Genomic DNA, 14159 nt, shown 5'->3' on the forward strand with positions numbered 1-14159 from the left:
ATTTCATTTGTGAAGCCTTAGTCATTCTCAAACCCAATTGTATGAGAAAGCTACAACGTTTTTTTTAAAGTTCCAATAATTTATATTATTATTTGTATTAAAGCAACATTCTAGCATGGCAAGAGTATATTTTGGGGTAAAGGTACAGAATTAAGTCCTGCTGATAACCTTAAGGATCCCATGGCATGTTTTAGAGGACTGTGGATGGTTTTGTCTTACATTTAAAGTATTAATAGTTTTGAAGTCACCTGTGCTTTTTTCCTAGCGCTCATCCTCTTAAATGACTACTTTAACAAACAAAAAAAAGACCAGAACATTCTAAGTCACAGGATAGGCTACCTCTGACGAATGCCAAAGCTATCTTTACTAAGTTGAAGTGTCTTTATACACAAGGCCTCAGCAAGATTTTTGAGCTTCTGTACCTCAGTGCTGCTGCGGTACATAAGAGCTTAAAGCAGCTTGCTTTTGAACTTAAGCGATGAGCTAAAACCTTTAGCCTTTCTTAGAGTAGCTCAGCAGGCTGTTGCTGCTAAGCTGCACTAAGAGCTTTCAAGGCTCAAAAGTACGCAAGCGCTTTAAGTGGAAGTGCTTTTGCTGGGGAAAAAAAAAAAGGCCATGAAAAATCTGAACAATCTACTGTACATACCCAAAAGAACATTGGCTAGATGTTCTTAAACATCATTCTAACCTACAGGGACCTAAGGGGACAAGGGAATTTTGAAGTCTTAGGTCACCTTGCCCTTAAGAAATGGAAAGGTTAAGGGAAGTATTCCTAATTTAGATGACAATAAATTAAAAACAAACAAACAAAAAAACCCAAAACCAACATGTTTGATCATTATTTTTTTTAATAAATGCACTTTTCCAGATCATCTCCTCACTCTCAAAGAAAAATAAAAAAAATCGCTATTACAGAGATACTAAGACTTGGTGTTTCATCCCAAATGGGCTTCTGAACATCTAAAAAGATGGCAGAGAGCCATATGATATGATTTAACTAGCAAAAGGCAAGCTGTGTATTTAGCTGCAGAGGTAGAGATAAGGAGAGGATAGAACAGAAAGAAATAGTATTGTGCTAGTGGGCTTACTAAACTGCAGAAAATAAGCAACAATTTGTCAGTAGATCAAAGCAATCTTTCCCAACATTTGCACTGCATTTCATTTTTTTTTGCTGTTCATCCTGTTCTGCTTTTGGTATACTTAATATCAAAGTTGGTTGCAAGTACAAAGGTGGCTAAATACTATCTTCCTTTTAGGTACAACCCTTTCATTTTTCTTCACTTTTCCTTTTTGCAACTGCTTTTTTGTTTGGTATATGGCTCTTCTCCAGAAAGTCATAGTACTGTGGTCTGGCATATAAAAATACATACAGGGTAGCAGCAAACTCACAGATCTCACTTACTGTACCTCGTTTTAGAACAGGAAACATGAGGTGAAGATGCAAGCAAAGAGGCATAATGTGTCCTGATTAGTAGAAGAACTTGGTCTGTGAAACAGGCTAGAACATTCAAGCTCCACGTGATATTTTCAAGTGCTTCCCTTACTTTGAAATAACAGGATTTATGAGTCACTGAAATTCCTGTGGTGTGGTACAAGCAACTAATTTGAAGAATGAGTTGAAGTTTTGGTTTCCAAGAGGTCATGGATTAATCCTCAAACAGCAGCACTTGAGACTGGCTGTATACAAGAGAAAAACCCTCCACTGCCCCAGCAGAGGAAGCAATCCAGCACCTAACAAAGGGAATTTTCTCTGCCCTTTTCCCTCCAGATGATACTAGCAGCACTGGGAGATCTCAAAATGTGAGCTAGTAGCACGGGGGGCAGGGAGCGAGCCTCAGAAAACATTAAAATTTTGTCTTAAGAGTTAAGCGTCATAGTAGCCAAGCGCTCTGTAGTTTCACTGTATGCAGCAGAAAGTGGCAACGTAGCCTTACATTGAATGAAGGAAGATGGACTGCAAATAATCAACTGACTAGATTTAAGCCTCAGAGAATAAAGCTAAGGTCACCAACAACAATAAATCAACAACAGCCAGAAGGATAAGGAAAGAAGAGCTTTCACAAACATGTCTAGGGGAAAAGGAATAAAAAAAGCCTATTAATACAGGAGCACCGAAGTGAGATTGATAACTGAAATGGTGGAAATCTATTTTAAAAAATACTTGAAAAGAGGGAGAGTTGAAAACCAATGAGGATGTAATGCAGTAACTGATAAAAGGCAAGTAAGAAAATATTTGTGAAATACGAGCTTACTGCAGCACAGTGGGAGTCCAGATAATTTGCTGTACTGGTCAGTAAGGGAATCAGCTAATGGACTTGCCGTAGTTCTGGTAATTATCCGGGTAAGCGATAGAGCTCCAGGGATGTGCTAGCAGGCTGGGGAAATAATATATCTTAGCAAGCAAAGGTACTTTGTTGGTGGTTACAAATAATTTGAAGAGGTTCTAAAGACACCAGATCTGGCTTTTAGTAAGGTATTTGATACAGGCATTTAAGAAGTGTCAGATGTTTATGTAACAGTGATTAGGGTTAGCCATTAGTCAGAAACATCAACAAGCAAGTGAATGCTTTTTGTTCATAGTCTACCTCCCATGTCCTAATGTAGAGTATAGAGAGAAACTGTAATTTGATATTTACCTGGACAATAGTGGAGGAAGAAAGCCATAGGTTGTATTTAGACAATTTAAGTAGATGTCTAATTGTATTAGCCAGCAGCTGAAGGAAAAATCTAGACTACTAATATTCAGAGAGGCAGAGAAAACTGTAGAGTTAAAAGGTACTGATAGTGAGAGATGGAGTCACAGTGGTTTAGATCAGTAAAATGCAGTTTGAGCTGTAGGAATCTCCTACAACTGCGGTAATGCTGTGCTTGGTTCTGAGCACGCAGCTGCCAGAGAGCTACGTGACGAGTAGCAGGAGATTTAGAGAGCAAGAAAAGCGATTGGAAATGAGAATTTAGGAGGAAACTTAAGAGCTGAATAATTACTGCTTGGTGAAAGCAGAGTCAGTGGCATGGAATGACTGTCTTATTGAAAGGGTACCCTCTCAGAAAGGAGGAAACGGGATTTTTTTAAGGCATCTTGAGTAGTAACCAGAATATTGCAGTACTTCGTCAGAGGTATCTTAGACAGGAAGTTTCCCACCTGGGAAAGTCCTTTTCTTCCTCTGTTAAGATCTGGTCAAACCAAAATGAAAACACTAGAAACAAATCCCTACCTGTCAGGACTAACAGTACGTGTCCTCAGAGATGCAGCAGTCAACATAAGTAGATGTGTTCTCTTGCCTTTGAACCAAAATACACCAGCACTTGTGAAGAGAGCGACAACAGTGCAACGCTGAGGATTTGGGACAGGCAGCAGTATGTGCCTGCCACCTCTCCTGGGAATGATTTCGGGGCTGGCCATAAAGAGGGCACCTTTCTCCACTGAGTTTAGAGAGGCAGATGAGCTCCCTAACACTGGGAGTGAATATGCCTCTTGGTCTTGAAACTCTCACTTGCAATTGCCTGGTTTTCCTGTTAAGAATAACCAAGTAAAAAAAAAGAGAGTAGTTCTCAGCAACTCAGCCTCAGGCAATATTCTTATTTAATCTGCAGTGCTGTTGCAAGTTTTCAGTTTGGTCTGCAGAATAATGCTAGGCACATTCTTACAACGCTCTATCATGCAATGGGTTCCTTGGTGGGACTTACCGTCCTGCAAAAGAACAAAACCAGATCTTAAAATGGAGGGAAGAAGAGCAAGAAGAACAACAAGATTTAGATGTCAGCAGGCTGGTCGACATTTTTGTTTAGGTATGTGGATTGCTTTGTCTTCCCTCCACAGGCAGTAGGGTTTGTTATTACTGCGTCACATGAGAGACATAAGAAACAAGTTTTACATCTCACCGCTTCCAGCAGGCAGATCTGTTATGTTGCTAATTGCATAGTAGTCATCAGAAAAGTGATCTTGGTGGTTTTAAAGTACCTGCAGCAATTGTATCCTGTTCCACCTGAATTTCTGTTTCGTTATGGCGGTGTGCTCTTAGCGAACTAAATGCTTTCTAGTCAGCATTGAGTCATGCTTCTGTAAATCTTCCGTGGAGCCTTATCTTTGCAAATTACACAAAATGTGCCCACTGCATATGCCCTAAAAAGTAATTAGATTAGTTCTAATTATACCAAATAAACCAACCCTCCTGTATGAATCAAACAAGCAACATTTGCGTGTGTGCATGTAAAACCATGTCACATCACTTTTAAAGGGAGACTAATGACATACAGTTTTGATCTCCGATAGCTTAGCTTTTCTGTCTAACCAGTGCTGTTGTGTTTTTCTCAGCCTGACAAGCATCTGTACAGCTCTGGCTTGTGATGCACTTCAGTATTAAAGCACTCCTTATAGTCACATGAGATTTTGTTGTTGTAGTTTACTTCTGCAAGTATGGGCTTCTCTTGAAGTATATCTGTAATGATGAAATAGAACTAAAATTATATAAAACTGAAATAGCAGTTTATAACCATGAGTTGCATTTTTTTTAAAAAAAGCCTGGTATCACTTACTGTTTCTGTATGATAAATGGACAGTAGGCTAGGCAGAGAAGAACCCTCTGTATTTGGTATACATTAATTCTTTGGGGCAGAAGAGAGCCTTCAGCATTCTCCCACGGCCTGTGTGCTTGCTCAGCAGCTCCCACGGGGCTGGGGACCAACAGGCCCTTGCAAAGCAAAGCGCTGCTTGAACTTCCCTGTAGGAACTTGGCACAGCATAAAAAAGAGACCCAGCCTGCAGGCAGATCTGCCTACCTTGAGATAAGGCTGTCTCAAATTTCACTGTAGATCCTCCTGCCTGGAGCCTGGTTCAGACATCTCTGTCTAACCCACCTGACTTCCCAGAGACTGATGCCTTTCCCCCTGCCCTGCGTGCCTCACACTCCCCCCAGGCTCCCTGGTTCCCCGCTTCTGCGTACTGGGGGACACAACTCCCTTGGCCTTCCCACGCAGGTTTTGCGGAGGGAAATGGCCACCAGAAACCCCTCCTCTCCAGAGGTCTGTGCCTCTTCCTGAAGCCTGCCGGGGAATTCACACATGCATACAACACCGGTGACCCTGTGGGGACACCGTATTCATGAATAATTTGAGACACCTCCAAGCCAGCCCGAGAACACAAGCAGAGCTGTATGTCACAGGTGGGTGCTGATACAGCTCCAGCGCGACTTGTCTTTCCCGCTGGTGCTGTTTCAGGCTTCTGTCCCATTAGTGCCCTTTACTCACACAAACTCCACATCATATGAGATTTCTAGCAAATTGAATCCCCCTTAACCTTTAATCATCTTCTATAACCACTGGTCAGCTCCTCCTGCCTGTTCTTCCCAGACAGCTGTCTTTGCCTCTACTTCTCAAGACCACACCTAGAAACTCAGAGATACTAAAGCTCCCCTCTGGCCCCTACCAAGAGAGTGCTTCTGGTTCTCCAGACACTTCTCTGAAGCAGGTCAGGTTTCTTTTCTCCTAAAAAACACCGATACGGTGATGTACCTTCCTCTCCGGCTTGTCCTCTAGTCCCCCACCCCTTCAGCAGGGAGCACACAACAGGGACGGTCTCTACCCCGAGCTGTGCGGTGGAGGCAGAGGTGGCACCAGCATTTTGTCATCCATCAGGTGTACAACCCAGGGAAGGAGGAAGCACCTCTGGGCCTCCACACAATGATGAGTGTAGTCTGTCTGCTAACAGTTGCTTAATTTGTATCTCCTAACAATCAGGGTAACTTTCTCCTGGTTTTCCCTTCTGAGCAATGCTGTACAGAGGATGAGGAAAAGAGGAAAAAAAAAAGGGGGGGGGGCAAGTTTGCTGAAATCCATGATACTGCCAGGGGTAAAAGCCTGGACACCCTAACTTTTGGTTATGTGGTTGAAGTACAAGTCCATCCTTTTTTTCCACAGTAAAACTAGAAAGCAATGCCTATCAAAGAACACACATTACACAAGTAACACAAGCAATCTAAGTTAATCCTTGCAGCAGAAAATACATCTGGTTGCCAATAACAGGTCTGTACCGAGGTAACCAAGTTAAGCTGGACACCTGACAACATATAAGGTTGTCCTGTGCTGAAAAAACAGGGAGCTATCGCTGACCTTTTCTTCTCTATTTATCTACTTTTGGTTTGGAAAATATTGGGTAACATTAAAGAGATTAGCGGAGTGTCTCAATATGAAACACAGTACTGGAGAACAAACAAATAAACGCACACAAGATGCTTCTCCATCACAGCTGCAATAAACTGGTTCTGGCAGCAAAGAGATTTTCTCCTACTTAAGTGGTCACTGGACACATTCCATCCTTATGATGATCTACTTTGAGAAGGTTTATTCTTCCAACAATAACATAACAGAAACAGTCACAAACAGAGGGAGTCCTATAAAGCAACTAAAGAGTACATGAGAACAATATGTAGCCTTTTTTTTGTTCTTTTTAAAAATCTGCTAGTGTGTGAGTGGCTGTAATTTATACCTATGCATCCTAGATCATTTACTTAGGAGTCTGTATACATTGCAGTACTTGGTGTATGGGAAGAGGAAATAAATTGCTTTTTACAGCGTTCCCACCTCTGATGCTGGGTCTGTGATGATTCGCGGGGCCCTGGAGCTCAGCTGGAGGACTCAGGAGCTGAGAAGCCCCAGTGCACGCTGTGTAACCTGCGTGCCCTGCTCAGCTCTTGCAGACCCTCCGTGTGGACCCATCTCTAGAAAAGATGCCCCAGAGTTGTGATGCTGGCTGTTAGCCATCTAAAAATTTCCCTATGGAAGCAGGACTCCCAAATGGCAATTTCAGTTTCTGACACAGTGCACAGGAGCCAAAAAAACTGCTGAGGGCCAGTTCATGATGTTTTCTGCTTTATATTCAAATTACTCAATTTTAGCAGGTTTCCTGAGAAGATAACATGGGTTTGATTATACTGTCTGATCATCTCTCTGCGATTCCTTCTGCACCAGTCACTTTTTTTTAAGCCCATGGCTAATTTCCAGGCACTTAAGTCTCGAAGTTGACTGTATTCTCATAACTGTAGTAAGAATTGGCAGCTGAATGAGGAAAGAGACCAAAATTAGTGTTGCAACTGAAAGAAAAACAGGCAAAACTCAGCTGCTATGAATACTGTTAACAACTGGCTGGCTGATCAGCACATACATAAATCTAGTACCTGGAATAGTCTGCCAGATTTTTGCCCCATTGGGTATTACAGAGGACAAAGGGCACCGATCTATAGCAAACTAAGTTTCATAAGCACATTCTGTGGGTCAAAACCAACTCATTTCAAATATCAAAGCAAAATTCTTCCATGTTCAAACATGAAGTTAACCCAGGAACAAGGAGCAATACTGCGCTTGCAAGTTCAAATATAACAATTGAGCCTCCTAACTTCACACTGGATTGCTAACTTGCTGCCAATTTTGTACTTAACTGAAATCAGTGAAATTATCCATGATCCAAGAGCTGTGCTGATGGACCCCAAGCCTCATCATTCCTAGGATCCTGCCATTGTAGGACCTTCCAGCCTCCCAGAGCTTATGGAGAAAACAGGATCATTGCAGAAGAGCTTCTACAGTGAAACAGAAACCATGAACAATCTTTCACTTAAATGAAACTGGAAATAACAATCTTATTTAATAATAAGATGGCCTTCTGGCCAGTTTCTAGCAATGATTGTTCACTAACCCGTTACTGTATCACTAACCCTTCATCCTATCGTATGATGCACTATATTAATTTGTTTGCTCTTTCCTTTAGCATAGAGTACCATTTCTGCCAAAACACGTGAAATTTTTCAAGACGTTTCACATACCCTCAGATTATTTTGAGGAAAGTGCTGGCTCTATCTATCAGCTGAGGAGATTTGCAACATATTCATTCATCTTCTAATCTTAAACCTAACAAAACTTACTCCATAAGGCTTAAGGTACAGGAGAGTCTGAATGTGAACAAACTCGGACAACTTGAAATGTTTTTCCATCGCACACGGCAGACTCAAGAAGCCCAAGCAGCCACTGGGTCCCTCTGTTCAAACTGGAGAGAGTTGACCGTGTATGACTGTATTCAGCCCCCTTTACTTTGCAGGGCAACCACCACCCCCAAAAAAGGCCCCAAAATATTCAAGGCAACCCACGTCTCAGTAAGAATATTCAGACTCACCAGTAAACTGAAGCTCAGGCAGACTCCAGAGCACAGCTCTGATGGGCTTTCTACAGGAAACACCACTGAACCAGTAACTGCATCTCCTCTAACTTGACGTAGCTTCTGCCTGCTCGTATACCATCATCTCCAGCTGGTGACCTCTTACACAGTTATCATACAAGGCTTAATAAAACTTTTGAAACAGCCAGGCAAGACTTCCCCTGTTCAAGTGTAAAACAAGAGAAAGCAAAAAGCAGAAAAACACTAGATCAAGCCCTCAGCCCTATTGCATTACTCCTCGAATATCTGCACTGCCGGCAGCAGAGGCTCCTTCCCGCTTGCTTCAGCTGTGGCCTGTTGCAGCCTGAGAGGGTGAAAGCAAGGAAGCATGTGTTGAGAAGTCCCTTACAATGGTAATGAGAAAAGGATGACTGTAAAAGTTTGCTTGGGTCCCTAGCAGAGGATTACATCTCTGTGCACCTTCTCCTCTCTGTGGGCACACAGGTTCCACTGAGGTTTGTGTCCTGGATCGTCAAAACATTACCCTAATTGTACGAAAAAAGGTAGAACTGTGCTACTTACTCTCATTCTCTGCTGCCACCCTCTCTTCCTGCCTCCCAAGTGTTGCTACCTGTATTGGCCAAGGTGGAAGCCACCAAAGATTACCTGCTGTTCGTATGGCTACCACAAGGGCTTGAGTTAGTACAAGAGCAACCTTTGCTTATGACCAATGAATTATATAGGTAATAGGCAAGTACTGAGTAGGGTTGCATTTATCCAGAGCACCAAAGCTGGCATGGTAAAAGGCTGGCTGAGCTGAGGCCATACCGTAGAACCACAAAAGCACATGAAAACATTCCTGCAATACTGGTGCTTGGCTGCCTGGATGATCATTACATGGTCATGAAATGCTTAGCACAAAGCAGTGATAGCTGATTATGCCCCCTAAATACTGCTGTGGTACTAACACTAAGTGGTTCCATTAGCAAGTTCGTTTCACCAGTTCTTAATTACAGAGAAACTTGGGAAGCTAGAAACATCGAAGGAACCCTTTGCCCTAACCAGATAAATCTTGTCTTTATTCCTATGACATTTTAAAATTTCTCACCCTATTAGTTTGAAAACCTGTTGTAGGCTGTTAGGATTTAAATCAATACATGCTGATTTGGAGACTTCAAAGGTAAATGGAAGGTTAGGTAGACAGCTACAAAATTGCTTCCTTTCAATGGTTTTCAGGTACATAAGAAATAGAATTAAATACCTTTCTGGTCTCCCAAACTGTCCACTATAATACCCCACACCAGTCATTATTTAACTGAATTTAAAAGCTCTCCCTAAAGATTGTGATGTATCTTGAAGCACAGAGCTGCCTGCTCTCAGCATTATCTCTGTAAATTATTATTAGCAAAAAACTTGTGTCCATCAACTCTTTCTCCACACAACATTCTGCAAAAGCATGAGAGGACTGACTTAAACCCTGAAGGAACTTAACCAAAGGTCACTACTGGGCAACAGACCCTTGCAGACATTACTACAGCCCTTACAGCCATCGAAATGGCCCTAGACTGAGGCATAGCAAAAGAAAAGGACCTGTCCAACGAGAATGCAATGAGTAGGGGTGGAGTCTCTTTTAAACTGCCTGCTTTGTCTCAGTCTATATTTGCTCTGATTTAAATAGTGTATAGTTCTCATTTATGTTCTAACCAGACACAGCTCTTGAGAGCCAAAGCCTTTCTTGTGTATCAGGGACACTTGTTTTAAGGAGAAGCCCTCTGAAAGCTCTGAATGATTCAGTGATTCCCCACCCAACAGGAAATCACCTTTCTTCTGCTGTAAATAACTCGAACCTTTTTTTCTATTTAAAAATAATATCTATTACAAATACCTTATGAGAGAGTTCTGCATAATCTGAAAACACATGAAAAGCATTCAAATACTATAGGAATGAAAACTATTAAACATGTTGTAGATAAATAAGACAGAGTTTGCATGTCCCTCTGCTTTCAGTACAAAGTTGTGATGAAGAGGCAGGTTCTGTAATTTGAGCAAAAATTTCATGAAAATTGTATTTTCCAGGGCTTTTGACTCCTATCTGCATAAACACATCATCCTGAAGCTTCCCAACAAATGTCACCTGAAGTCCAAAGCATGTGACTATGGAACAGTGTAAATGTCCTCCCTGTGCCTTTCAAGATACTCAAATAGCGTCCTTAAGCCTTGCTACATTTGACTTCAAAAATTTCATAATGCAGTTTATTCCTTACTTGTTTTATTTATACTTGCTGTAATTCTAAGAGGCTTGAAGACCTGACACTAAATTCTTAATTAAATACTTTGTGACTTTCATACAGTTTTCCACTGAATTTAGATAGCCAGAGGCATTTTTAGCTGCTTAAACAGAGGAGCAGTTGTCAGTGTCGTGTCCATCCTGGGGAGAGACTGTATTAGCTCCTGGGAAGACCATGCTGGGTTATCCAGAGGGAAGGGGAGCTGGTTTATGATGTTTTGGTGGGCTGCTCCACCAAACCAAAGTGTCATCTTTGATCACTTTCTCTCAGAACCTTCCCATTTCATATGAATTAAAGAAATAAATCAAAGTTGCCTTCAAACATTTCCAATTAGTGCGAGTACGAGTCCTTAACAGGGTACTAGAGGTGCTGGGGGGGATGTATGGGGTCAGGAACACACTGCCATTCCTCAGCACAGCAGGCAGAGCACTGATGGTGGTTATTGATAATTACATATGCAGCTGCATGGCATTTTTAGTTATTGTTATGCCTGCGGCCCTCATTTTGCTTAAAGTATTACTAATCCTCCCTCTTCTTGATTTTCCTCTGTTACTTTTAGAAAGAAAGTTATTTACCCAAAGAGTAGAGTGGCAGCGGAGTCTCCTTCTTCATATTCATGCATCTTTTTCCTAGCTGCTGAAGATGTTTTGAACACCTCGTTGTGCTTTCCCTCTTGCTGTTCAGATGGCTGAGATGGAGAGGATGATAAAGAACCCTGTATTACAGACTCTCTGCAAAGCACCCCCAGATAGTAGTGATGTTTTTAACATTTTCTTTCTGAAAAATCTCTCTACCTTTTCTCCTCAGTCACATGGCCCTATGCATTTACTATGAAGCTTTTAATCTTGCTTCAGTTAGACAAGGGACACATGCATCCTAAGTCACTTTTGTGCTAAGTGTTATGACACAAGCAAAAAATGAAAGCAAACAAACTGATCTCACTGTTCTGATGGTTCAGCTGTGGTTTAACAAGACAATTTCTTACAGTTAAAGATTTCTACTAGAAGCCAGAGCTGGATTTCTTCTGAGGTATTGGTGAAAACCATATCCATGCACAATACTGATCCGAAAAGTGGGGGCTGCTGCCAGCGCTCCAGCCGGGTGACACGGTGCCTCAGCGATGCTCTTTACTCTCCTCATCCCACTGCCAAGCGGCAACATCACCGCAGCTGACGGCATCAGACAGTGTTCTCACCGTGAGCTTCATTTGCTCATTTTTGCTGATCAGTGACCTCCAGCTGAGTTTTACTACTCAGTAGATTATTTCTGCCTAAAAATGTAAATGTTTGTATGCATGTGCCAAGTAAAAGTATAGGGGCACAGGAGGGGAAGGGAACATCGATGCATATCTGGGTGAAATCCAGTAATTCAGCTGCCAAAACAAGTAAGCAGCTTCATCAAGTTTGCTCCCAGCTTCAGACTTTTGAATTTCATCTTAGACAACAAACACCATGACAAGGTAAAGAAGCTCTGACTTCCAATTATATTATAAATAAAATAAATAGAGTCATCTGGGTTGTATACTGCAGTTCTTTATATTTGTCAACATCTTGATGAAACTAGTTGATTTGAATAAAATTCAAATACATGGAAATGTATTAGTATTAATTTGTCTGTCCTCAGCACCCATTGGATGTTTTTACTTGTTATCAGAACATCCACAGAAGTTGAACTGTTAAGAAAATTGCTCAGTGAAGAATGGTTTACAACTTGAGTTTCCTTGGTGTCTATGTCGTAGCAAACACTGATTTTTCTTACGTTTTTATTTTTCATTCTACACAGCACCATTCGATAACCGTTTTTTCTTGCCAAAAGTTCTTTTGTATTGTGTAATAGTAGAAGAACCAGGTACTTGGAAATGTAGCAAACAATTGGTAACTAAGAGATCAAATTATCTCTATTTTCATTTTATAATTTTGTTCTTATTTCATAAAAACATAATTTTTGCCTTTATCCAAACACCGCTCACCACAACTGCAGCATGAAAAATCAATGTAAATTTATAGAGGTCTGAATGTACAATCCATTTTCCTCCACTTACACTTCTCATCTCTTTATTTTCTTTTCTTCATGACTATTCCATTTTTTATACTTTGATGTCAGACACTTACAGTACAGGATTAAATTCAGACTATCCAAATTGGATATAATGTCCTTTGCTGAGAAGAACTGCAACTACTTTACATTGGATCTGAATTATTTTTTATAACTGCTCAACTTCTTTCCACGTGCAGCAGAACTGAACCATTTGCAGTGAAAATGTAAGCAAGCCCCTTGTGTTAGGCACGGAAGAGCTTTCTCTTCCTTCCAGACCACTGGCATACAGTAGTGCTCCGAGCAGCCAGCTGCCATTAAGCAGCATGGCTGAGGGAAAGATTTGTTAAGCTATTTTGCTCTTTTAGGAGAGACAATTTAAACTATAGATCTAAGAACCAGATTTTTCTGTTACACGATGCACACACATTTTCTGTAATGATTCTTATCAAGTCATATAGTACTTCCCGTGCAGAGCTCATAGTTCTTGTGATCAGTGCATTACACATGCTAGACGGAGAGATTTTACCCTTAGTATTTCACTTAAGCCAGGGATTGCAAGTAGGCTGCTGTATTAAATCAATTTTTTTGGTTCTCATACAGTAACACAATAAAGTCATGTTAGGTTTTCCAGTACTGGCAAAGAAAGTTGAAACAAAATATCCATAGTCCGATGCAGATTTAAAACAGAATCGGTGCAAATTTAATGCTCCGATCACAGAGAATATAAATAAAGGATATTGGTGTTTAAGACAAACTCAGAAGACTCACTCCTATCTATTTAATATATGTAATGATATATTTCCCTGCCCACATGTGATCAGAACTGTTAAAGATTATTATGTAATGCATTTGGAAACAGGACATGAAAAACATACTTTTCTCCCAGTGAAAGAAAAACGGCAGTTCCTGTTAAAGTTTTTTGCAAGCAGGAGCCCCTCCAGCCATGCGTCAGGGAGCTGGGGCAGTACCCCGTGCTGATGTGGGGGCTGCACCGCTGCGTTACCAGCCCGGGCTTCCTCCCCTCCCCTGCTTGCGCCGTATTGCGCCGTCAGGGCCTGATCCTGCCACCCGCTGCTCCGCAGCAGCTGAAGACGCGTCGACGTGGTGATGCACGTGTGCATGTGGAGACGGGCAAGTTTCGGCACGGCCAGGCTGCTCCTCCTGGGCCTCGCTGCTTAACCCGTGGTCCCAGCAAGCCGTGGCCACTCCGTGCAAGTGGCAGCAGGTAAACTTGGAAAAACCCAAACCCGTACGACCTTTTTCTTTCTATTTCCCTCCAGGCCTGCAAATGAGTCCTCCTGAATTGCTGCCAGCCACAGAAGTCCTAGGGTGACAGCAACACATCACTAGGAGCAGAACAGCTCCACTTCCTCAGAGTTTTCCCTCCTTTTATGCCATAAATGCTACTATCTAAACTGGGCTTCCAGACAGAAAGCTGGTTGCTGTATAATACATTCGTCTTCTTTCTCCCCTCTCCGTTGCTTGTATATTCACTGCTGGGTCTAGCCTCTAAGGAAGAGGTTACTGTCTGAATTAATGCCATGAGTCAGTGGGAACAGAGTCCAAAAAATGCCCATATTCTTGCTGTTAACACATTGAAGAGTATGTTATGCTAAAGTTCAGCTGCCAGCATTTTCATTTATTCTGACTCCTACTTCAGGGAAGTGCTGAGGCTATTTCTTGAGCAGTCA

This window comes from Buteo buteo, chromosome 2, assembly GCF_964188355.1.
Source record: "Buteo buteo chromosome 2, bButBut1.hap1.1, whole genome shotgun sequence".
Classification (NCBI taxonomy): Eukaryota; Metazoa; Chordata; class Aves; order Accipitriformes; family Accipitridae; genus Buteo; species Buteo buteo.